This window comes from Eleutherodactylus coqui, chromosome 10, assembly GCF_035609145.1.
Source record: "Eleutherodactylus coqui strain aEleCoq1 chromosome 10, aEleCoq1.hap1, whole genome shotgun sequence".
Lineage (NCBI taxonomy): Eukaryota > Metazoa > Chordata > Amphibia > Anura > Eleutherodactylidae > Eleutherodactylus > Eleutherodactylus coqui.
Window position 1 is genome coordinate 3202480 of NC_089846.1, and position 24673 is coordinate 3227152.

The 24673-nt window shown below is 31.8% G+C and overlaps 1 protein-coding gene across 2 annotated transcripts in view; it reads left to right on the forward strand.

The window, feature by feature from the left end:
• The window catches only part of GRIN1 (glutamate ionotropic receptor NMDA type subunit 1), a 156670-nt gene that overhangs the window by 123006 nt on the left and 8991 nt on the right, over positions 1-24673 (forward strand). The window lies entirely within an intron of this gene.

The following is a 24673-nucleotide window of genomic DNA, read 5'->3' on the forward strand; positions in this document are numbered from 1 at the left end:
CTTGTACATAAGGGGCAGTATTATAGTAGTTATATTCTTGTACATAGGGGGCAGTATTATAGTAGTTATATTCTTGTACATAGGAGCAGTATTATAGTAGTTATATTCTTGTACATAGGGGGCAGTATTATAGTAGTTATATTGTACATAGGGTGCAGTATTATAGTAGTTATATTCTTGTACATAGGAGCAGTATTATAGTAGTTATATTCTTGTACATAGGAGGCAGTATTATAATAGTTATATTATTGTACATAGGAGGCAGTATTATAGTAGTTATATTCTTGTACATAGGGGGCAGTATTATAGTAGTTATATTCTTGTACATAGGAGCAGTATTATAGTAGTTATATTCTTGTACATAGGGGGCAGTATTATAGTAGTTATATTCTTGTACATAGGGGGCAGTATTATAGTAGTTATATTCTTGTACGTAGGAGCAGTATTATAGTAGTTATATTCTTCTACATAGGGGGCAGTATTATAGTAGTTATATTCTTGTACATAGGGGGCAGTATTATAATAGTTATATTATCGTACATAGGGGGCAGTATTATAGTACTTATATTCTTGTACAATGGAGCAGTATTATAGTAGTTATATTTTTGTACTTAGGGGGCAGTATTATAGTAGTTATATTCTTGTACGTAGGAGCAGTATTATAGTAGTTATATTCTTGTACATAGGGGGCAGTATTATAGTAGTTATATTCTTGTACATAGGGGGCAGTATTATAGTAGTCATATTCTTGTACGTAGGAGCAGTATTATAGTAGTTATATTCTTGTACATAGGGGGCAGTGTTATACTAGGTATATTCTTGTACATAGGGGGCAGTATTATAGAAGTTATATTCTTGTACATAGGGGGCAGTATTATAGTAGTTATATTCTTCTACATAGGGGGTAGTATTATAGTAGTTATATTCTTGTACATAGGGGCAGTATTATAGTAGTTATATTCTTGTACATAGGGGGCAGTATTATAGTAGTTATATTCTTGTACGTAGGAGCAGTATTATAGTAGTTATATTCTTGTACATAGGAACAGTATTATAGTAGTTATATTTTTGTACTTAGGGGGCAGTATTATAGTAGTTATATTCTTGTACGTAGGAGCAGTATTATAGTAGTTATATTCTTGTACATAGGGGGCAGTATTATAGTAGTTATATTCTTGTACATAGGGGGCAGTATTATAGTAGTCATATTCTTGTACGTAGGAGCAGTATTATAGTAGTTATATTCTTGTACATAGGGGGCAGTGTTATACTAGGTATATTCTTGTACATAGGGGGCAGTATTATAGTAGTTATATTCTTGTACATAGGGGGCAGTATTATAGTAGTTATATTCTTCTACATAGGGGGTAGTATTATAGTAGTTATATTCTTGTACATAGGGGCAGTATTATAGTAGTTCTATTCTTGTACATAGGGGGCAGTATTATAGTAGTTATATTCTTTTTATAGGGGGCAGTATTATAGTAGTTATATTCTCGTACATAGGAGCAGTACTAAAGTAATCATAATCTTGTATATAGGGGGCAGTATTATAGTAGTTATATTGTTGTCCATAGGAGCTGTATTATACTAGTTATATTCTTGTACATAGGGGGCAGTATTATAGTGGTTATATTCTTGTACATAGGGGGCAGTATTATAATAGTTATATTTTTGTACATAGGGAGCAGTATTATAGTTGTTATATTATTGTACATAGGAGCTGTATTATAGTAGTTATATTTTTGTACATAGGGGGCAGTATTATAGTAGTTATATTCTTGCACATAGGGGGCAGTATTATAGCAGTTATTTTCTTGTACATAGGGGCAGTTTTATAGTAGTTATATTCTTGTACATAGTGGGCAGTATTATAGTAGATATATTCTTGTACATAGGGGACAGTATTATAGTAGTTATATTCTTGTACATAGTGGGCAGTATTATAGTAGTTATATTCTTGTACATAGGGGGCAGTATTATAGTAGTTATATCCTTGTACATAGGGGGCAGTATTATAGTAGTTATATTCTTGTACATAGGGAGCAGTATTATAGTAGTTATATTCTTTTATATAGGGGGCAGTATTATAGTAGTTATATTCTTGTACATAGGGGGCAGTATTATAGTAGTTATATTCTTCTACATTGGGGGCAGTATTGTAGTAGTTATATCCTTGTACATAGGGGGCAGTATTATAGTAGTTATATTCTTGTACATAGGGAGCAGTATTATAGTAGTTATATTCTTGTACATAGGGGTCAGTATTATAGTAGTTATATTCTTTTACATAGGGGGCAGTATTATAGTAGTTATATTCTTGTACATAGGGGGCAGTATTATAGTAGTTATATTCTTGTGCATAGGAGGCAGTATTATAGTAGTTATATTCTTGTACATAGGGGGCAGTATTATAGTAGTTATATTCTTGTACATAGGGGGCAGTATTATAGTAGTTATATTCTTGTACATAGGGGGCAGTATTATAGTAGTTATATTCTTGTACATAGGGGGCAGTATTATAGTAGTTATATTCTTGTTCATAGGCAGCAGTATTATAGTAGTTATATTCTTTTATATAGGTGGCAGTATTATAGTAGTTATATTCTTGTACATAGGGGGCAGTATTATAGTAGTTATATTCTTGTACATAGGGGGCAGTATTATACTAGTTATATTCTTGTGCATAGGAGGCACAACTATAGCAGTTATATTCTTGTACATAGTGGGCAGCAATATAGTAGTTATATTTTTGTGTATGGGGGGCAGTATTTTAGTCATTATATCCTTGTACACATGGACAGTATTATAGTAGTTCTATTCTTGTAGATAGGGTGCAGTATTATTGTAGTTATATTGCATTACAGAGGAGGCACTATTGTAGTAGTTATATTCTGGTACATAAAATGCAGTATTATAGTATTTATATTCTTGTACATAGGGGGCAGTATTTTAGTAGTTATATTCTTGTATATAGGGGGCAGTATTATAGTAGTTATATTCTTGTACTTAGAGGTCGGTATTATAGTAGTTATATTCTTGTACATAGGGAGCAGTATTTTAGTAGTTATATTCTTGTACATAGGGGGCAGTATTATAGTAGTTATATTCTTGTATATAGGGAGCAGTATTTTAGTAGTTATATTCTTGTACATAGGAGGCAGTATTATAGTAGTTATATTCTTGTACATAGGGGGCAGTATTATAGTAGTTATATTCTTGTACATAGGGGGCAGTATTATAGTAGTTATATACTTGTGTAAGGGGGCAGTGTTATAGAAGTTATATTCTTGTACATAGGAGCACTATTATAGTAGCTATACTCTTGTACATAGAGAGCAGTATTATAGTATTTATATACTTGTACAAAGGGGTAAGTATTTTAGTAGTTCTGTTCTTGTACATAGGGGGCAGTATTATAGTAGTTATATTCTTGTACATAGGGGGCAGTATTATAGTAGTTATATTCTTGTACATGGGGGGCAGTATTATAGTAGTTATATTCTTGTACATAGGGGGCAGTATTATAATAGTTATATTCTTGTACATAGGAGCAGTATTATAGTAGTTATATTCTTGTACATAGGGGGCAGTATTATAGTAGTTATATTCTTGTATATAGGGGGCAGTATTATAGTAGTTATGTTCTTGTACACAGTAGAGAGAGTATTATAGTAATTCTATTCTTGTACATAAGAACAGTATTATAGTAGTTTTATTCCTGTATATAGGGGGCAGTATTATAGTCGTTATATTTTTTGTACATTGGAGCAGGATTACAAAAGTAATATACTTATACATAAGAGGCAGTATTATAGTAGTTATATTCTTGTACATAGGAGGCAGTATTATAGCAGTTATATTCTTGTACATAGAGAGCAGTTTTAGTAGTTATATTCTTGTACATAGGGAGGCAGTATTATAGTAGTGATATTCATGTACATAGGGGGCAGTATTATAGTAGTTATATTCTTGTACATAGGAGCAGTATTATAGTAGTTATATTCTTGTACATAGGGGCAGTATTATAGTAGTTATATTCTTGTACATAGGAGGCAGTATTATAGTAGTTATACTTTGGTATATATGGGCAGCATTCTGGTAGTTAGGAGGCTATATAACAGTAAATATATTCTTCTGCATAAGAACAGTATTATAATAAATATATTCTTGTACATAGGGGGCAGTATTATAGTAGTTATATTCTTGTACATAGGGGACAGTATTATAGTAGTTATATTCTTGTTTATTGGGGGCAGTATTATAGTAATTATATTCTTGTACATAGGGGGGCAGTATTATTGTAGTTATATTCTTGTACATAGGAGCAGTATTGTAGTTATATTCTGGTATATAGGGGGCAGTATTATAGTAATTATATTCTTGTACATAGGGGGGCAGTATTATAGTAGTTATATTCTTGTACAAGGTGGCAGTATTATAGTAGAAATATACTTGTACATAAGAGCAGTATTATAGTAGTTTTATTCTTGCACATAGGGGACAGTATTATAGTAGTTATATTCTTGTACATAGGGGCAGTATTATAGTAGTTATATTCTTGTACATAAGAACAGTATTATAGTAGTTATATTTTTGTATATAGGGGGCATTATTAAAGGAGTTATATTCTTGTACATAGGAGGCAGTATTATAGTAGTTATATTCTTGTACATAGGAGCAGTATTATAGTAGTTATATTCTTGTACATAGGGGGCAGTATTATAGTAGCTATATTCTTGCACATATGGACAGTATTATAGTAGTTATATTCTTTTACATAGGAGGCAGTATTATAGTAGTTATATTCCTGTACAAAGGGGCAGTATTATAGTAGTTATATTCTAGTTTATAGGGGACAGTATTATAGTAGTTATATTCTTGTATATAGGGGGCAGTATTATAATAGTTATATTCTTGTACATAGCGGCAGTATTATCGTAGTTATATTCTTTCACATATGGACTGTATTATAGCAGTTATATTCTTTTACAGATGGGACAGTATTATAGTAGTCATATTCTTGCACATAGGAGGCAGTATTATAGTAGTTATATTCTTGTACATAGGAGGCAGTATTATAGTAGTTATATTCTTGTACATAGGGGACAGTATTATAGTAGTTTTATTCTTGTACACAGGGGGCTGTATTATAGTAGTTATATTCTTGAATATAGGGGGCTGTATTATAGTAGTTATATTCTTGTACATAGGGGCAGTATTATAGCAGTTATATTCTTGTACATAGGGGCAGTATTATAGTAGTTATTTTCTTGTACATAGGGGCAGAATTATATAGTTATATTCTTGTACATAGGGGGCAGTATTATAGTAGTTATATTCTTGCACATAGCGGCAGTATTATAGTAGTTATATTCTTGTATATAGGGGCAGTATTATAGTAGTTATATTCGTGCACATAGGGGGCAGTATTATAGTAGTTATATTGCTTTACATAGGGGGCAGTATTATAGTAGTTATATTCTTGTACATAGGGGACAGTATTATAGTAGTTATATTCTTGTACATAGGGGACAGTATTATAGTAGTTATATTTGTGCACATAGGGGGAAGTATTATAGTAGTTATATTGCTTTACATAGTGGAGCAGTATTATAGTAGTTATTTTCTTGTACATAGGGGCAGTATTATAGTAGTTATATTCTTGTATATAGGGGCAGTATTATAGTAGTTATATTCTTGTACATAGGGGGCAGAATTATATAGTTATATTCTTGTACATAAGGGGCAGTATTATAGTAGTTATATTCTTGCACATAGCGGCAGTATTATAGTAGTTATATTCTTGTATATAGGGGCAGTATTATAGTAGTTATATTCTTGTACATAGGGGGCAGTATTATAGTAGTTATATTCTTATACATAGGGGGCAGTATTATAGTAGTTATATTCTTGTACATAGGGGGCAGTATTATAGTAGTTATATTCTTGTACATAGGGGGCAGTATTATAGTAGTTATATTCTTGTACATAGGGGGCAGTATTATAGTAGTTATATTCTTGTACATAGGGGGCAGTATTATAGTAGTTATATTCTTGTACATAGGGGGCAGTATTATAGTAGTTATATTCTTGTACATAGGGAGCAGTATTATAGTAGTTATATTCTTGTACATAGGGGCAGTATTATAGTAGTTATATTCCTGCACATAGGGGCAGTATTATAGTAGTTATATTCTTGTACATAGGGGGCAGTATTATAGTAGTTATATTCTTGTACATAGGGGCAGTATTATAGTAGTTATATTCTTGTACATAGGGGGCTGTATTATAGTAGTTATATTCTTGTACATAGGGGCAGTATTATAGCAGTTATATTCTTGTACATAGGGGGCAGTATTATAGTAGTTATTTTCTTGTACATAGGGGCAGAATTATATAGTTATATTCTTGTACATAGGGGGCAGTATTATAGTAGTTATATTCTTGCACATAGCGGCAGTATTATAGTAGTTATATTCTTGTATATAGGGGCAGTATTATAGTAGTTATATTCGTGCACATAGGGGGCAGTATTATAGTAGTTATATTGCTTTACATAGGGGGCAGTATTATAGTAGTTATATTCTTGTACATAGGGGACAGTATTATAGTAGTTATATTCTTGTACATAGGGGACAGTATTATAGTAGTTATATTTGTGCACATAGGGGGAAGTATTATAGTAGTTATATTGCTTTACATAGTGGGGCAGTATTATAGTAGTTATATTCTTGTACATAGGAGCAGTATTATAGTAGTTATATTCTTGTACATAGGGGCAGTATTATAGTAGTTATATTCTTGCACATAGCGGCAGTATTATAGTAGTTATATTCTTGTATATAGGGGCAGTATTATAGTAGTTATATTCTTGTACATAGGGGGCAGAATTATATAGTTATATTCTTGTACATAAGGGGCAGTATTATAGTAGTTATATTCTTGCACATAGCGGCAGTATTATAGTAGTTATATTCTTGTATATAGGGGCAGTATTATAGTAGTTATATTCTTGTACATAGGGGACAGTATTATAGTAGTTATATTCTTGTACATAGGGGCAGTATTATAGTAGTTATATTCCTGCACATAGGGGCAGTATTATAGTAGTTATATTCTCGTACATAGGGGGCAGTATTATAGTAGTTATATTCTTGTACATAGGGGGCAGTATTATAGTAGGTATATTCCTGTACATAGGAGGCAGTATTATAGTAGTTATATTCTTGTACATAGAGGCAGTATTATAGTAGTTATATTCCTGTACATAGGGAGCAGTATTATAGTAGTTATATTCTTGTACATAGGGGGCAGTATTATAGTAGTTATATTCTTGTACATAGGGGGCAGTATTATAGTAGTTATATTCTTGTACATAGGGGGCAGTATTATAGTAGTTATATTCCTTGTACATAGGGGGCAGTATTATAGTAGTTATATCCTTGTACATAGGGGCAGTATTATAGTAGTTATATTTGTGTACATAGGGTGCAGTATTATAGTAGGTATATTCTTGTACATAGGGGGCAGTAGTATAGTAGTTAAATACTTGTACATAGGGGTAGTATTATAGTAGTTATATTCTTGTACATAAGATGCAGTATTATAGTAGTTATATACTTGTACATAGGTGGCAGTATTATAGTAGTAATATAATTGTACATAGGAGCAGTATAATAGTAGTTATATTCTTCTACATAGGAGGCAGTATTATAGTAGTTATATTGTTGTACATAGGAGCAGTATTATAGTACTTTTATTGTTTTACATAGGGGGCAGTATTATAGTAGTTATATTCTTGTACATAGGGGCAGTATTATAGTAGTTATAATCTTGTACTTAGGGGGCAGTATTATAGTAGTTTTATTCTTGTACATAGGAGGCAGTATTATAGTAGTTATATTCTTGTATGTAGGAGGCAGTATTATAGTAGTTATATTCTTGTACATAGGGGCAGTATTATAGTAGTTTTATTCTTGTACATAGGAGGCAGTATTATAGTAGTTATATTCTTGTACATAGGGGGCAGTATTATAGTAGTTATATTCTTGTACATAAGAACAGTATAATAGTAGTTTTATTCTTGAACATAGTAGCAGTATTATAGTAGTTATATTCCTGCACATAGGGGCAGTATTATAGTAGTTATATTCTTGTACATAGGGGGCAGTATTATAGTAGTTTGATTCTTGTATATAGGGGGCAGTATTATAGTAGTTATTTTCTTGGACATAGCGGACAGTATTATACTAGTTATATTCTTGCACATAGGGGCAGTATTATAGTAACAATATTCTTGCACATAGGGGCAGTATTATAGTAGTTGTATTCTTGTACATAGGGGGCAGTATTATTATAGTAGGTATATTCTTGTACATAGGAAGCAGTATTATAGTAGTTATATTCTTGTACATAGGGGGGCAGTAATATAGTAGTTATATTCTCGTACATAGGGGGCAGTATTATAGTAGTTATATTCTTGTAAATAGCAGGCAGTATTATAGTAGTTATATTCTTGTACATAGGGGGCAGTATTATAGTAGTTATATTCTTGTACATAGAGGGCAGTATTATAGTAGTTATATTCTTGTACATAGGAGACAGTATTATAGTAGGTATATTCTTGTACATAGGGAGCAGTATTATAGTAGTTATATTCTTGTACATAGGAGACAGTATTATAGTAGTTATATTCTTGTTGATAGGGGGCTGTATTATAGTAGTTATATTCTTGCACATAGGGGCTGTATTATAGTAGTTATTTTCTTGTTTATAGGGGGCTGTATTATAGTAGTTATATTCTTGTACATAGGGAGCAGTGTTATAGTAGTTATATTCTTGTACATAAGAGCAGTATTATAGTAGTTATATTCTTGTACATAGGAGCAGTATTATAGTAGTTATATTCTTGTACATAGGAGGCAGTATTATAGTAGTTATATTCTTGTACATAGGAGGCAGTATTATAGTAGTTATATTCTTGTACATAGGGGGCAGTATTATAGTAGTTATATTCTTGTACATAGGGAGCAGTATTATAGTAGTTATATTCTTGTACATAAGAGCAGTATTATAGTAGTTATATTCTTGTACATAGGAGCAGTATTATAGTACTTATATTCTTGTACATAGGAGGCAGTATTATAGTAGTTATATTCTTGTACATAGGAGCAGTATTATAGTAGTTATATTCTTGTACATAGGAGGCAGTATTATAGTAGTTATATTCTTGTACATAGGAGCAGTATTATAGTAGTTATATTCTTGTACATAGGGGGCAGTATTATAGTAGTTATATTCTTGTACATAGGGGACAGTATTATAGTAATTATATTCTTGTACATAGGGGCAGTATTATAGTAGTTATATTCTTGTACATAGGAGGCAGTATTATAGTAGTTATATTCTTGTACATAGGGGACAGTATTATAGTAATTATATTCTTGTACATAGGGGCAGTATTATAGTAGTTATATTCTTGTACATAGGAGGCAGTATTATAGTAGTTATATTCTTGTACATAGGGGGCAGAATTATATAGTTATATTCTTGTACATAGCGGGCAGTATTATAGTAGTTATATTCTTGCACATAGGGGCAGTATTATAGTAGTTATATTCCTGCACATAGGGGCAGTATTATAGTAGTTATATTCTTGTACATAGGGAGCAGTATTATAGTAGTTATATTCTTGCATATGGCGGCAGTATTTTAATAGGTATATTGTTGTACATGGGGGGCAGTATTATAGTAGTTATATTCTTGTACATATGGGGCAGTATTATAATAGTTATATTCTTGTACACAGGGGCAGTATTATAGTAGTTATATTCTTGTACATAGGGGGCAGTATTATAGTAGTTATATTTTTGAACATAGGGAGCAGTATTATAGTAGTTATATTCTTTTACATAGGGGCAGTATTATAGTAGTTATTTTCTTGCACATAGGGGCAGTATTATAGTAGTTATATTCTTGTACATAGGAGCAGTATTGTAGTTATATTTTTGTACATAGGGGGCAGTATTATAGTAGTTATATTCTTTTACATAGGGGCAGTATTATAGTAGTTATTTTCTTGCACATAGGGGCAGTATTATTGTAGTTATATTCTTGTACATAGGAGCAGTATTGTAGTTATATTCTGTTATATAGGGGGCAGTATTATAGTAGTTATATTCTTGTACAAGGTGGCAGTATTATAGTAGTAATATACTTGTACATAGGAGCAGTATTATAGTAGTTATATTCTTGCACATAGGGGACAGTATTATAGTAGTTATATTCTTGTACATAGGGGGCAGTATTATAGTAGTTATATTCTTGTACATAGGGAGCAGTATTATAGTAGTTATATTTTTGTATATAGGGGGCATTATTATAGGAGTTATATTCTTGTACATAGGAGGCAGTATTATAGTAGTTATATTCTTGTACATAGGAGCAGTATTATAGTAGTTATATTCTTGTACATAGGGGGCAGTATTATAGTAGCTATATTCTTGCACATATGGACAGTATTATAGTAGTTATATTCTTTTACATAGGGGACAGTATTATAGTAGTCATATTCTTGTACATAGGAGGCAGTGTTATAGTAGTTATATTCCTGTACAAAGGGGCAGTATTATAGTAGTTATATTCTAGTTTATAGGGGACAGTATTATAGTAGTTATATTCTTGTATATAGGGGGCAGTATTATAATAGTTATATTCTTGTACATAGCGGCAGTATTATCGTAGTTATATTCTTTCACATATGGACTGTATTATAGCAGTTATATTCTTTTACATATGGGACAGTATTATAGTAGTCATATTCTTGCACATAGGAGGCAGTATTATAGTAGTTATATTCTTGTACATAGGAGACAGTATTATAGTAGTTTTATTCTTGTACACAGGGGGCTGTATTATAGTAGTTATATTCTTGTACATAGGGGGCTGTATTATAGTAGTTATATTCTTGTACATAGGGGCAGTATTATAGTAGTTATATTCTTGTACATAGGGGGCGGTATTATAGTAGTTATATTCTTGCACATAGCGGCAGTATTATAGTAGTTATATTCTTGTACATAGGGGACAGTATTATAGTAGTTATATTCTTGTACATAGGGGACAGTATTATAGTAGTTATATTTGTGCACATAGGGGGCAGTATTATAGTAGTTATTTTCTTGTACATAGGGGCAGTATTATAGTAGTTATATTCTTGCACATAGCGGCAGTATTATAGTAGTTATATTCTTGTATATAGGGGCAGTATTATAGTAGTTATATTCTTGTACATAGGGGGCAGAATTATATAGTTATATTCTCTTACATAGGGGGCAGTATTATAGTAGTTATATTCTTGTACATAGGGGGCAGTATTATAGTAGTTATATTCTTGCACATAGCGGCAGTATTATAGTAGTTATATTCTTGTATATAGGGGCAGTATTATAGTAGTTATATTCTTGTACATAGGGGACAGTATTATAGTAGTTATATTCTTGTACATAGGGGCAGTATTATAGTAGTTATATTCCTGCACATAGGGGCAGTATTATAGTAGTTATATTCTTGTACATAGGGGGCAGTATTATAGTAGTTATATTCTTGTACATAGGGGCAGTATTATAGTAGTTATATTTGTGTACATAGGGTGCAGTATTATAGTAGGTACATTCTTGTACATAGGGGGCAGTAGTATAGTAGTTAAATTCTTGTACATAGGGGTAGTATTATAATAGTTATATTCTTGTACATAGGATGCAGTATTATAGTAGTTATATACTTGTACATAGGTGACAGTATTATAGTAGTTATATAATTGTACATAGGAGCAGTAGAATAGTAGTTATATTCTTCTACATAGGAGGCAGTATTATACTAGTTATATTGTTGTACATAGGAGCAGTATTATAGTACTTTTATTGTTTTACATAGGGGGCAGTATTGTAGTAGTTATATTCTTGTACGTAGGGGCAGTATTATAGTAGTTATAATCTTGTACTTAGGGGGCAGTATTATAGTAGTTTTATTCTTGTACATAGGAGGCAGTATTATAGTAGTTATATTCTTGTATGTAGGAGGCAGTATTATAGTAGTTATATTCTTGTACATAGGGGCAGTATTATAGTAGTTTTATTCTTGTACATAGGAGGCAGTATTATAGTAGTTATATTCTTGTACATAGGGGGCAGTATTATAGTAGTTATATTCTTGTACATAAGAACAGTATTATAGTAGTTTTATTCTTGAACATAGTAGCAGTATTATAGTAGTTATATTCCTGCACATAGGGGCAGTATTATAGTAGTTATATTCTTGTACATAGGGGGCAGTATTATAGTAGTTTGATTCTTGTATATAGGGGGCAGTATTATAGTAGTTATTTTCTTGGACATAAGGGACAGTATTATACTAGTTATATTCTTGCACATAGGGGCAGTATTATAGTAACAATATTCTTGCACATAGGGGCAGTATTATAGTAGTTGTATTCTTGTACATAGGGGGCAGTATTATTATAGTAGGTATATTCTTGTACATAGGAAGCAGTATTATAGTAGTTATATTCTTGTACATAGGGGGGCAGTAATATAGTAGTTATATTCTCGTACATAGGGGGCAGTATTATAGTAGTTATATTCTTGTAAATAGCAGGCAGTATTATAGTAGTTATATTCTTGTACATAGGGGGCAGTATTATAGTAGTTATATTCTTGTACATAGAGGGCAGTATTATAGTAGTTATATTCTTGTACATAGGAGACAGTATTATAGTAGGTATATTCTTGTACATAGGGAGCAGTATTATAGTAGTTATATTCTTGTACATAGGAGACAGTATTATAGTAGGTATATTCTTGTACATAGGGGGCAGTATTATAGTAGTTATATTCTTGTACATAGGAGACAGTATTATAGTACTTATATTCTTGTACATAGGGGGCAGTATTATAGTAGTTATATTCTTGTACATAGGGGCACAATTATAGTAGTTATATTCTTGTACATAGGGGCACAATTATAGGAGTTATATTCTTGTACATAGGAGACAGTATTATAGTAGTTATATTCTTGTACATAGGGAGGCAGTATTATAGTAGTTATATTCTTGTACATAGGGGGCAGTATTATAGTAGTTATATTCTTGCACATAGGGGACAGTATTATAGTAGTTATATTCTTGTACATAGGGAACAGTATTATAGTAGTTATATACTTGTACATAGGGGGCTGTATTATAGTAGTTATATTCTTGCACATAGGGGCTGTATTATAGTAGTTATTTTCTTGTTTATAGGGGGCTGTATTATAGTAGTTATATTCTTGTACATAGGGAGCAGTGTTATAGTAGTTATATTCTTGTACATAGGAGCAGTATTATAGTAGTTATATTCTTGTACATAGGAGGCAGTATTATAGTAGTTATATTCTTGTACATAGGAGCAGTATTATAGTAGTTATATTCTTGTACATAGGGGGCAGTATTATAGTAGTTATATTCTTGTACATAGGGAGCAGTATTATAGTAGTTATATTCTTGTACATAAGAGCAGTATTATAGTAGTTATATTCTTGTACATAGGAGCAGTATTATAGTAGTTATATTCTTGTACATAGGAGGCAGTATTATAGTAGTTATATTCTTGTACATAGGAGCAGTATTATAGTAGTTATATTCTTGTACATAGGGGGCAGTATTATAGTAGTTATATTCTTGCACATAGGGGACAGTATTATAGTAGTTGTACATAGGGAGCAGTATTATAGTAGTTATATTCTTGCATATGGCGGCAGTATTTTAATAGGTATATTGTTGTACATGGGGGGCAGTATTATAGTAGTTATATTCTTGTACATATGGGGCAGTATTATAATAGTTATATTCTTGTACACAGGGGCAGTATTATAGTAGTTATATTCTTGTACATAGGGGGCAGTATTATAGTAGTTATATTCTTGCACATAGGGGACAGTATTATAGTAGTTATATTCTTGTACATAGGGGACAGTATTATAGTAGTTATATACTTGTACATAGGGGGCAGTATTATAGTAGTTATATTCTTTTACATAGGGGCAGTATTATAGTAGTTATTTTCTTGCACATAGGGGCAGTATTATAGTAGTTATATTCTTGTATATAGGGGCAGTGTTATAGTAGTTATATTCCTGTACAAAGGGGCAGTATTATAGTAGTTATATTCTAGTTTATAGGGGACAGTATTATAGTAGTTATATTCTTGTATATAGGGGGCAGTATTATAATAGTTATATTCTTGTACATAGCGGCAGTATTATAGCAGTTATATTCTTTTACATATGGGACAGTATTATAGTAGTCATATTCTTGCACATAGGAGGCAGTATTATAGTAGTTATATTCTTGTACATAGGGGACAGTATTATAGTAGTTTTATTCTTGTACACAGGGGGCAGTATTATAGTAGTTATATTCTTGTACATAGGGGACAGTATTATAGTAGTTATATTCTTGTACATAGGGGGCTGTATTATAGTAGTTATATTCTTGTACATAGGGGCAGTATTATAGCAGTTATATTCTTGTACATAGGGGCAGTATTATAGTAGTTATTTTCTTGTACATAGGGGCAGAATTATATAGTTATATTCTTGTACATAGGGGGCAGTATTATAGTAGTTATATTCTTGCACATAGCGGCAGTATTATAGTAGTTATATTCTTGTATATAGGGGCAGTATTATAGTAGTTATATTCGTGCACATAGGGGGCAGTATTATAGTAGTTATATTGCTTTACATAGGGGGCAGTATTATAGTAGTTATATTCTTGTACATAGGGGACAGTATTATAGTAGTTATATTCTTGTACATAGGGGACAGTATTATAGTAGTTATATTTGTGCACATAGGGGGAAGTATTATAGTAGTTATATTGCTTTACATAGTGGAGCAGTATTATAGTAGTTATTTTCTTGTACATAGGGGCAGTATTATAGTAGTTATATTCTTGTATATAGGGGCAGTATTATAGTAGTTATATTCTTGTACATAGGGGGCAGAATTATATAGTTATATTCTTGTACATAAGGGGCAGTATTATAGTAGTTATATTCTTGCACATAGCGGCAGTATTATAGTAGTTATATTCTTGTATATAGGGGCAGTATTATAGTAGTTATATTCTTGTACATAGGGGATAGTATTATAGTAGTTATATTCTTGTACATAGGGGCAGTATTATAGTAGTTATATTCCTGCACATAGGGGCAGTATTATAGTAGTTATATTCTTGTACATAGGGGGCAGTATTATAGTAGTTATATTCTTGTACATAGGGGGCAGTATTATAGTAGTTATATTCTTGTACATAGGGGCAGTATTATAGTAGTTATATTCTTGTACATAGGGGGCTGTATTATAGTAGTTATATTCTTGTACATAGGGGCAGTATTATAGCAGTTATATTCTTGTACATAGGGGGCAGTATTATAGTAGTTATTTTCTTGTACATAGGGGCAGAATTATATAGTTATATTCTTGTACATAGGGGGCAGTATTATAGTAGTTATATTCTTGCACATAGCGGCAGTATTATAGTAGTTATATTCTTGTATATAGGGGCAGTATTATAGTAGTTATATTCGTGCACATAGGGGGCAGTATTATAGTAGTTATATTGCTTTACATAGGGGGCAGTATTATAGTAGTTATATTCTTGTACATAGGGGACAGTATTATAGTAGTTATATTCTTGTACATAGGGGACAGTATTATAGTAGTTATATTTGTGCACATAGGGGGAAGTATTATAGTAGTTATATTGCTTTACATAGTGGGGCAGTATTATAGTAGTTATTTTCTTGTACATAGGGGCAGTATTATAGTAGTTATATTCTTGCACATAGCGGCAGTATTATAGTAGTTATATTCTTGTATATAGGGGCAGTATTATAGTAGTTATATTCTTGTACATAGGGGGCAGAATTATATAGTTATATTCTTGTACATAAGGGGCAGTATTATAGTAGTTATATTCTTGCACATAGCGGCAGTATTATAGTAGTTATATTCTTGTATATAGGGGCAGTATTATAGTAGTTATATTCTTGTACATAGGGGACAGTATTATAGTAGTTATATTCTTGTACATAGGGGCAGTATTATAGTAGTTATATTCCTGCACATAGGGGCAGTATTATAGTAGTTATATTCTTGTACATAGGGGGCAGTATTATAGTAGTTATATTCTTGTACATAGGGGCAGTATTATAGTAGTTATATTTGTGTACATAGGGTGCAGTATTATAGTAGGTATATTCTTGTACATAGGGGGCAGTAGTATAGTAGTTAAATACTTGTACATAGGGGTAGTATTATAGTAGTTATATTCTTGTACATAAGATGCAGTATTATAGTAGTTATATACTTGTACATAGGTGGCAGTATTATAGTAGTAATATAATTGTACATAGGAGCAGTATAATAGTAGTTATATTCTTCTACATAGGAGGCAGTATTATAGTAGTTATATTGTTGTACATAGGAGCAGTATTATAGTACTTTTATTGTTTTACATAGGGGCAGTATTATAGTAGTAATAATCTTGTACTTAGGGGGCAGTATTATAGTAGTTTTATTCTTGTACATAGGAGGCAGTATTATAGTAGTTATATTCTTGTATGTAGGAGGCAGTATTATAGTAGTTATATTCTTGTACATAGGGGCAGTATTATAGTAGTTTTATTCTTGTACATAGGAGGCAGTATTATAGTAGTTATATTCTTGTACATAGGGGGCAGTATTATAGTAGTTATATTCTTGTACATAAGAACAGTATAATAGTAGTTTTATTCTTGAACATAGTAGCAGTATTATAGTAGTTATATTCCTGCACATAGGGGCAGTATTATAGTAGTTATATTCTTGTACATAGGGGGCAGTATTATAGTAGTTTGATTCTTGTATATAGGGGGCAGTATTATAGTAGTTATTTTCTTGGACATAGCGGACAGTATTATACTAGTTATATTCTTGCACATAGGGGCAGTATTATAGTAACAATATTCTTGCACATAGGGGCAGTATTATAGTAGTTGTATTCTTGTACATAGGGGGCAGTATTATTATAGTAGGTATATTCTTGTACATAGGAAGCAGTATTATAGTAGTTATATTCTTGTACATAGGGGGGCAGTAATATAGTAGTTATATTCTCGTACATAGGGGGCAGTATTATAGTAGTTATATTCTTGTAAATAGCAGGCAGTATTATAGTAGTTATATTCTTGTACATAGGGGGCAGTATTATAGTAGTTATATTCTTGTACATAGAGGGCAGTATTATAGTAGTTATATTCTTGTACATAGGAGACAGTATTATAGTAGGTATATTCTTGTACATAGGGAGCAGTATTATAGTAGTTATATTCTTGTACATAGGAGACAGTATTATAGTAGGTATATTCTTGTACATAGGGGGCAGTATTATAGTAGCTATATTCTTGTACATAGGAGACAGTATTATAGTACTTATATTCTTGTACATAGGGGGCAGTATTATAGTAGTTATATTCTTGTACATAGTGGGCAGTATTATAGTAGTTATATTCTTGTACATAGGGGGCAGTATTATAGTAGTTATATTCTTGTACATAGGGGCACAATTATAGTAGTTATATTCTTGTACATAGGGGCACAATTATAGGAGTTATATTCTTGTACATAGGAGACAGTATTATAGTAGTTATATTCTTGTTGATAGGGGGCTGTATTATAGTAGTTATATTCTTGCACATAGGGGCTGTATTATAGTAGTTATTTTCTTGTTTATAGGGGGCTGTATTATAGTAGTTATATTCTTGTACATAAGGAGCAGTGTTATAGTAGTTATATTCTTGTACATAAGAGCAGTATTATAGTAGTTATATTCTTGTACATAGGAGCAGTATTATAGTAGTTATATTCTTGTACATAGGAGGCAGTATTATAGTAGTTATATTCTTGTACATAGGAGGCAGTATTATAGTAGTTATATTCTTGTACATAGGGGGCAGTATTATAGTAGTTATATTCTTGTACATAGGGAGCAGTATTATAGTAGTTATATTCTTGTACATAAGAGCAGTATTATAGTAGTTATATTCTTGTACATAGGAGCAGTATTATAGTAGTTGTATTCTTGTACATAGGAGGCAGTATTATAGTTGTTATATTCTTGTACATAGGAGCAGTATTATAGTAGTTATATTCTTGTACATAGGAGGCAGTATTATAGTAGTTATATTCTTGTACATAGGAGCAGAATTATAGTAGTTATATTCTTGTACATAGGGGGCAGTATTATAGTAGTTATATTCTTGTACATAGGGGACAGTATTATAGTAGTTATATTCTTGTACATAGGGGCAGAATTATATAGTTATATTCTTGTACATAGGGGGCAGTATTATAGTAGTTATATTCTTGCACATAGGGGCAGTATTATAGTAGTTATATTCCTGCACATAGGGGCAGTATTATAGTAGTTATATTCTTGTACATAGGGAGCAGTATTATAGTAGTTATATTCTTGCATATGGCGGCAGTATTTTAATAGGTATATTGTTGTACATGGGGGGCAGTATTATAGTAGTTATATTCTTGTACATATGGGGCAGTATTATAATAGTTATATTCTTGTACACAGGGGCAGTATTATAGTAGTTATATTCTTGTACATAGGGGGCAGTATTATAGTAGTTATATTTTTGTACATAGGGAGCAGTATTATAGTAGTTATATTCTTTTACATAGGGGCAGTATTATAGTAGTTATTTTCTTGCACATAGGGGCAGTATTATAGTAGTTATATTCTTGTACATAGGAGCAGTATTGTAGTTATATTTTTGTACATAGGGGGCAGTATTATAGTAGTTATATTCTTTTACATAGGGGCAGTATTATAGTAGTTATTTTCTTGCACATAGGGGCAGTATTATTGTAGTTATATTCTTGTACATAGGAGCAGTATTGTAGTTATATTCTGTTATATAGGGGGCAGTATTATAGTAGTTATATTCTTGTACAAGGTGGCAGTATTATAGTAGTAATATACTTGTACATAGGAGCAGTATTATAGTAGTTATATTCTTGCACATAGGGGACAGTATTATAGTAGTTATATTCTTGTACATAGGGGGCAGTATTATAGTAGTTATATTCTTGTACATAGGGGGCAGTATTATAGTAGTTATATTTTTGTATATAGGGGGCATTATTATAGGAGTTATATTCTTGTACATAGGAGGCAGTATTATAGTAGTTATATTCTTGTACATAGGAGCAGTATTATAGTAGTTATATTCTTGTACATAGGGGGCAGTATTATAGTAGCTATATTCTTGCACATATGGACAGTATTATAGTAGTTATATTCTTTTACATAGGGGACAGTATTATAGTAGTCATATTCTTGTACATAGGAGGCAGTGTTATAGTAGTTATATTCCTGTACAAAGGGGCAGTATTATAGTAGTTATATTCTAGTTTATAGGGGACAGTATTATAGTAGTTATATTCTTGTATATAGGGGGCAGTATTATAATAGTTATATTCTTGTACATAGCGGCAGCATTATCGTAGTTATATTCTTGTACATGGGAGGCAGTATTATAGTAGTTATATTCTTTTACATATGGGACAGTATTATAGTAGTCATATTCTTGCACATAGGAGGCAGTATTATAGTAGTTATATTCTTGTACATAGGAGACAGTATTATAGTAGTTTTATTCTTGTACACAGGGGGCTGTATTATAGTAGTTATATTCTTGTACATAGGGGGCTGTATTATAGTAGTTATATTCTTGTACATAGGGGCAGTATTATAGTAGTTATATTCTTGTACATAGGGGGTAGTATTATAGTAGTTATTTTCTTGTACATAGGGGCAGAATTATATAGTTATATTCTTGTACATAGGGGGCAGTATTATAGTAGTTATATTCTTGCACATAGCGGCAGTATTATAGTAGTTATATTCTTGTACATAGGGGTCAGTATTATAGTAGTTATATTCTTGTACATAGGGACAGTATTATAGTAGTTATATTTGTGCACATAGGGGGCAGTATTATAGTAGTTGTATTGCTTTACATAGTGGGGCAGTATTATAGTAGTTATTTTCTTGTACATAGGGGCAGTATTATAGTAGTTATATTCTTGCACATAGCGGCAGTATTGTAGTAGTTATATTCTTGTATATAGGGGCAGTATTATAGTAGTTATATTCTTGTACATAGGGGGCAGAATTATATAGTTATATTCTTGTTCCTAGGGGGCAGTATTATAGTAGTTATATTCTTGTACATAGGGGGCAGTATTATAGTAGTTATATTCTTGCACATAGCGGCAGTATTATAGTAGTTATATTCTTGTATATAGGGGCAGTATTATAGTAGTTATATTCTTGTACATAGGGGACAGTATTATAGTAGTTATATTCTTGTACATAGGGGCAGTATTATAGTAGTTATATTCTTGTACATAGGGGGCAGTATTATAGTAGTTATATTCTTGTACATAGGGGCAGTATTATAGTAGTTATATTTGTGTACATAGGGTGCAGTATTATAGTAGGTACATTCTTGTACATAGGGGGCAGTAGTATAGTAGTTAAATTCTTGTACATAGGGGTAGTATTATAGTAGTTATATTCTTGTACATAGGATGCAGTATTATAGTAGTTATATACTTGTACATAGGTGACAGTATTATAGTAGTTATATAATTGTACATAGGAGCAGTATAATAGTACTTTTATTGTTTTACATAGGGGGCAGTATTGTAGTAGTTATATTCTTGTACATAGGGGCAGTATTATAGTAGTTATAATCTTGTACTTAGGGGGCAGTATTATAGTAGTTTTATTCTTGTACATAGGAGGCAGTATTATAGTAGTTATATTCTTGTATGTAGGAGGCAGTATTATAGTAGTTATATTCTTGTACATAGGGGCAGTATTATAGTAGTTTTATTCTTGTACATAGGAGGCAGTAGTATAGTAGTTATATTCTTGTACATAGGGGGCAGTATTATAGTAGTTATATTCTTGTACATAAGAACAGTATAATAGTAGTTTTATTCTTGAACATAGTAGCAGTATTATAGTAGTTATATTCCTGCACATAGGGGCAGTATTATAGTAGTTATATTCTTGTACATAGGGGGCAGTATTATAGTAGTTTGATTCTTGTATATAGGGGGCAGTATTATAGTAGTTATTTTCTTGGACATAAGGGACAGTATTATACTAGTTATATTCTTGCACATAGGGGCAGTATTATAGTAACAATATTCTTGCACATAGGGGCAGTATTATAGTAGTTGTATTCTTGTACATAGGGGGCAGTATTATTATAGTAGGTATATTCTTGTACATAGGAAGCAGTATTATAGTAGTTATATTCTTGTACATAGGGGGGCAGTAATATAGTAGTTATATTCTCGTACATAGGGGGCAGTATTATAGTAGTTATATTCTTGTAAATAGCAGGCAGCATTATAGTAGTTATATTCTTGTACATAGGGGGCAGTATTATAGTAGTTATATTCTTGTACATAGAGGGCAGTATTATAGTAGTTATATTCTTGTACATAGGAGACAGTATTATAGTAGGTATATTCTTGTACATAGGGAGCAGTATTATAGTAGTTATATTCTTGTACATAGGAGACAGTATTATAGTAGGTATATTCTTGTACATAGGGGGCAGTATTATAGTAGTTATATTCTTGTACATAGGAGACAGTATTATAGTAGGTATATTCTTGTACATAGGAGACAGTATTATAGTAGTTATATTCTTGTACATAGGGAGGCAGTATTATAGTAGTTATATTCTTGTACATAGGGGGCAGTATTATAGTAGTTATATTCTTGCACATAGGGGACAGTATTATAGTAGTTATATTCTTGTACATAGGGGACAGTATTATAGTAGTTATATACTTGTACATAGGGGGCAGTATTATAGTAGTTATATTCTTGTTGATAGGGGGCTGTATTATAGTAGTTATATTCTTGCACATAGGGGCTGTATTATAGTAGTTATTTTCTTGTTTATAGGGGGCAGTATTATAGTAGTTATATTCTTGTACATAGGGAGCAGTGTTATAGTAGTTATATTCTTGTACATAAGAGCAGTATTATAGTAGTTATATTCTTGTACATAGGAGCAGTATTATAGTAGTTATATTCTTGTACATAGGAGGCAGTATTATAGTAGTTATATTCTTGTACATAGGAGCAGTATTATAGTAGTTATATTCTTGTACATAGGAGGCAGTATTATAGTAGTTATATTCTTTTACATAGGAGCAGTATTATAGTAGTTATATTCTTGTACATAGGGGGCAGTATTATAGTAGTTATATTCTTGTACATAGGGAGCAGTATTATAGTAGTTATATTCTTGTACATAAGAGCAGTATTATAGTAGTTATATTCTTGTACATAGGAGCAGTATTATAGTAGTTATATTCTTGTACATAGGAGCAGTATTATAGTAGTTATATTCTTGTACATAGGAGGCAGTATTATAGTAGTTATATTCTTGTACATAGGGGCAGTATTATAGTAGTTATATTCTTGTACATAGGGGCAGAATTATATAGTTATATTCTTGTACATAGGGGGCAGTATTATAGTAGTTATATTCTTGCACATAGGGGCAGTATTATAGTAGTTATATTCCTGCACATAGGGGCAGTATTATAGTAGTTGTACATAGGGAGCAGTATTATAGTAGTTATATTCTTGCATATGGCGGCAGTATTTTAATAGGTATATTGTTGTACATGGGGGCAGTATTATAGTAGTTATATTCTTGTACATATGGGGCAGTATTATAATAGTTATATTCTTGTACACAGGGGCAGTATTATAGTAGTAATATTCTTGTACATAGGGGGCAGTATTATAGTAGTTATATTCTTGCACATAGGGGACAGTATTATAGTAGTTATATTCTTGTACATAGGGGACAGTATTATAGTAGTTATATACTTGTACATAGGGGGCAGTATTATAGTAGTTATATTCTTTTACATAGGGGCAGTATTATAGTAGTTATTTTCTTGCACATAGGGGCAGTATTATAGTAGTTATATTCTTGTATATAGGGGCAGTGTTATAGTAGTTATATTCTTGCACATAGGGGGGCAGTGTTATAGTAGTTATATTCTTGCACATAGGGGGGCAGTATTATAGTAGTTATATTCTTGTACACAGGGGCACAATTATAGTAGTTATATTCTTGTACATAGGGGGCAGTATTATAGTAGTTATATTCTTGTACATAGGAGGCAGTATTATAGTAGTTATATTCTTGTACATAGGGGGCAGTATTATAGTAGTTATATTCTTGCGCATAGGGGCAGTATTATAGTAGTTATATTCTTGTACATAGGGGGCAGTATTATAGTAGTTATATTCTTGTACATAGGGGGCAGTATTATAGTAGTTATATTCTTGTACATAGGAGGCAGTATTATAGTAGTTATATTCTTGTACATAGGGGGCAGTATTATAGTAGTTATATTCTTGCACATAGGGGCAGTATTATAGTAGTTATATTCTTGTACATAGGGGCAGTATTATAGTAGTTATATTCTTGTACATAGGGGGCAGTATTATAGTAGTTATATTCTTGTACACAGGGGCACAATTATAGTAGTTATATTCTTGTACATAGGGGGCAGTATTATAGTAGTTATATTCTTGTACATAGGAGGCAGTATTATAGTAGGTATATTCTTGTACATAGGAGGCAGTATTATAGTAGTTATATTCTTGTACATAGGGGGCAGTATTATAGTAGTTATATTCTTGTACATAAGGGGCAGTATTAAAGTAGTTATATTCTTGTACATAGGGGGCAGTATTATAGTAGTTATATTCTTGTACATAGGGGGCAGTATTATAGTAGTTATATTCTTGTACATAAGGGGCAGTATTAAAGTAGTTATATTCTTGTACATAGGGGGCAGTATTATAGTAGTTATATTCTTGTACATAGGGGGCAGTATTATAGTAGTTATATTTTTGTACATAAGGGGCAGTATTATAGTAGTTATATTCTTGTACATAGGGGTAGTATTATAGTAGTTATATTCTTGTACATAGGGGGCAGTATTATAGTAGTTATATTCTTGTACATAGGGGGCAGTATTATAGTAGTTATATTCTTTTACATAGGGGCAGTATTATAGTAGTTATATTCTTGCACATAGGGGCAGTATTATAGTCGTTATATTCTTGCACATAGGGGCAGTATTATAGTAGTTATATTCTTGTACATAGGGGGCAGTATTATAGTAGTTATATTCTTGTACATAGGAGGCAGTATTATAGTAGTTATATTCTTGTACATAGGGGGGCAGTGTTATAGTAGTTATATTCTTGTACGTAGGGGGCAGTATTATAGTAGTTATCTCTTATAATAAAGATAATTTTCATTCAGCTTTAAACAAATACATTAGTTGTTAATCAACACAATGTGTGAATGTTTTTACATTATTAGGATTAGTTCCTCAGTTCCTATTGCTTAGCAGGGATGGGGGGGGGGGGGGGGGGGGTTGGTGGTAGTATAAGAGTCATATTACACGGCAGCATGGGGTAGCTATATGCATATCTCCACAGAATATCCTA